Here is a 3,627-nt window from a genome sequence, read left to right as displayed (position 1 = left end):
CTTTTGACTCGATCCTTCCCGCCACCCATCACCCTTGGAGCATAATTTCGAGAGGCGGTTTACTGCCTTGGAGGATTACGTTACGTCTATGCATGTTAAGATGTCAGCAGAATTTATTGAGACTAGGGCGTGTATCAGGAGTATAAATACGGCCTTACATGAAATCGAGTTTCAATCTTGCTCTCGATGAGTTGAGATCGAGTTTGACTGAACAGATTAGAGATGGTTTTACTGAGATGGGTTCTAACATGCCAGTGCATCAGAACAAAGCTTATAGCATAGACTATAGCAGAGGGCGGAAGAGGAAATCATCCGAGGCAGATTTTGGTGAGTTAATTTTATTCAAACACAACATAGAGGAGTCCTCAAAAGGTGAGTTAATGCACTTTTTTGATTTTATATTTATGTATAATATATTAAACAATATATTTTTTTTTTAGATATTTAAGTGACTCCGGATTGGCGTAAGTCAAGGGGCGATGCGACCACGTCGAGAGGTTATTACACCACACCTAGTCTATTCATATTTGCATTAAAGTTGTTATTATTTTAATTTGTTTAGTGTACGCTATTAGGTGTGGATGATAATCTGGGTAGGGAAATTGGGAGTAGTAGCCAAACCCAACAGATATTTGAGGCTAACCTTCCAGGCATTACAGAAGAGTCCGCAGAAGGTGAGGTAATGCGCTTTTTTGATTTTATATTTATGAATAGTATATTAAACAATATACTTTTGGTTTTCAGATACTAAAGTGACTCTGGATGCGCGTAACTCAAGTGGCGAGGCGACCACATCGAGAGGTTATTACACTACACCTTGTTTATTGTTCAAATTTGCATTAAAGTTGTTACAGTTGATCAATTTACGCAGTGAACCGTCAGTTTGGGACAATTATAGATGACGGTGTGAGGCCACTTGCAGAGACCGTGACACTGAAGGTAAAAAACTCGCTGACGTGAGTTAGGGCATCGATGCTCGACCGTTTGCCAAGTAGGATTCGAGGTTTTTATGCCGAATATGAGAAGTCGTTCTACGGGCCCATGGCAATCGCAAACTCGCGTGTCACTCTCTGTGTAAGAATTTATAAAGCGTTTAAATTTGTAGAGAACTTATTTTAAAACATTGAAAACCTTTTGTTCTGTTGAATTCAGCACATCGGCAAAGCTCTTCGTGGATTGCTTGAGATGCAGATCCGACATCCTGAAGTGATGTCGCCAGATGTGTCGTTGATGGACAGACATTTCTACACTTCGATGTCAGTATTGGCTGAAGATAAAGATAACGTTTTCAACACAAATCTTGTGGGGATGGTGCGATAGTGAAAGGTAGTGATCCAGAATGTCCCTGTCTCTCGTGGGAAAAGGCATGAAGAATTCTCATCCCTTTCGACAGAGATAGGCGCTGTTTTTTATCGTTACATGGGTGAATAAGTATATTATATATTACTTGCAGCGAAGGGACGATCCCAACTTCAAATATCTGAATGAGGAAATAGAACCTATACTTATAGACACTGCTCGTCTGCTATCCATTGTTGGGAACAACCCACACCCCGAGAAGCCGTGGAATATAAAACTACATGATGAATTCAGTGCCAAGATTATACAGTATGTTGACAACTTTCTATTTAAAATATAATAACTTCATTTTTTTAATTGTACAGTAAATAATAACTTCTCATTTTCTTTTTTTTTTTCACAGTGAAGATTCTGGAGCATTTGTGTTAGCTGTTGCTGGATACTCTTTGTCTAGAAAGAGTGAGCAATTAGTACTAACTTTAGATGATAGAATAGTATCCGAGTTTAGATATTTTTTAGCTTGTAATATGTTCCTTAATGATTGATCATTGTTGTGATGTATCGGACAATTTTATGTAATTATAGGACAGACATTGTTTGTTATGTAATTCCCCGATATTTTTTTGGTCGACCACTCTCTTTTTTGGTCGACCACTCTCCTTTTTGGTCGACCACTATCGTTTAAGGTCGACCACTCTCCTTTTTGGTCCACAACTGTCGTTTAAGGTCGACCACTCTCCTTTTTGGTTGACCACTGTGAGATTGTGCTTTTTGGTCGACCATCACTGTGCTTTTTGGTCGACCATTGTCCTTTTGGTCGACCACTGTGCTTTAGGGTTTAGGGTTTAGGGTTATTTCACGATTTTGTTATATGTTATAGTTGACATGTGTCACGATCTCACAACTATGTTACATTTAAAAAAATATGTATCGTAATTTCACGATTATGTTATATGTTTTAATTTACATATGAATCACGGAATGACAATCTCACTATTTTGTTATATTTTAAAAAAATATGAATTGTAATTTCACATATATGTTATATGTTATAATTGACATGTGTCATGATCTCACAATTATGTTACATTTAAAAAAATATGAATCGTAATTTCACGATTATGTTATATGTTATAATTGACATGTGTCACGATCTCACAATTATGTTACATTTTAACAAAAATGAATCTTAAATTCACGATCATGTTATAATTTAGATATGAATCACGGAATCACAATCTCACTATTTTGTTATATTTTAAAAAATATGAATCGTAATTTCACATTTATGTTATATGTTATAAGTGACATGTGTCACGATCTCACAACTATGTTACATTTAAAAAAATATGAATCGTAATTTCACGATTATGTTACATGTTTTAATTTACATACGGATCACGTAATGACAATCTCACTATTTTGTTATATTTTAAAAAATATGAATCGTAATTTCACATTTATGTTATATGTTATAATTGACATGTGTCACGTTCTCACAACTATGTTACATTTAAAAAAATATGAATCGTAATTTCACGATTATGTTATATGTATGTTACATTTAACAAAAATGAATCTTAATTTCACGATTATGTTATAATTTAGATATGAATCACGGAATCACAATCTAACTATTTTGTTATATTTTAAAAAATATGAATCGTATTTCACATTTATGTTATATGTTATAATTGGCATGTGTCACGATCTCACTACTATGTTACATTTAAAAAAATATGAATCGTAATTTCACGATTATGTTATATGTTTTAATTTACATATGAATATGGGAATCACAATCTCACTATTTTGTTATATTTTAAAAAATATGAATTGTAATTTCACATTTATGTTATGTAAGGCTCGAGATTATTAGTTTTCATTAAAATGATACTCGGAAGATATGGGAATGCATGACATGCACAGAGGGGAGAAAAGACATGAAAATTAAGAGGTCACAAGACTGCACCCGCGCTCAAAACGGGAGTGCACCCGCGGTCATACAATTATGGATTTTAGCAAGAAAAGCCGAAGCCATATCGCACCCGCGGTGTAACCCAGACCGCACCCGCGGTGCATGGACAGAAAGTTGGCCATTTTATGTGAATCAAGACCGCACCTGCGGTCTTGCAGGGACCGCACCCGCGGTCATGGAATTTGTAAAAATGAAATGGTGACGAAGCTTGAGCGCACCCGCGCTAAGAATGACACCGCACCCGCGGTCGTGCGTGTAATGTGAAAAATATAGACACTTGTTCCTTGCCATGCAATATAAGTTATGTGGCTTCATTTCCCTTTCTCTTCAGCTGAGATCACCGAGGAAGA

General features: G+C 35.9%; 1 long non-coding RNA gene across 1 annotated transcript; it reads left to right on the top strand.

Moving 5' to 3' along the window:
* The first annotated feature begins 438 nt into the window (after positions 1-438).
* LOC140831778 (uncharacterized) lies at positions 439-1,309 on the top strand. The gene is made up of 4 exons (XR_012117933.1): positions 439-497; positions 576-679; positions 899-1,074; positions 1,153-1,309. It is a non-coding gene; the product is annotated as an uncharacterized lncRNA (long non-coding RNA).
* Positions 1,310-3,627: the final 2,318 nt, after the last annotated feature.

Source organism: Primulina eburnea, chromosome 5 (assembly GCF_022965805.1).
Source record: "Primulina eburnea isolate SZY01 chromosome 5, ASM2296580v1, whole genome shotgun sequence".
NCBI classification, from domain to species: Eukaryota; Viridiplantae; Streptophyta; class Magnoliopsida; order Lamiales; family Gesneriaceae; genus Primulina; species Primulina eburnea.
Note: the sequence above shows the minus strand (reverse complement) of the source record. Positions and strands in the feature narration are given on the sequence as shown.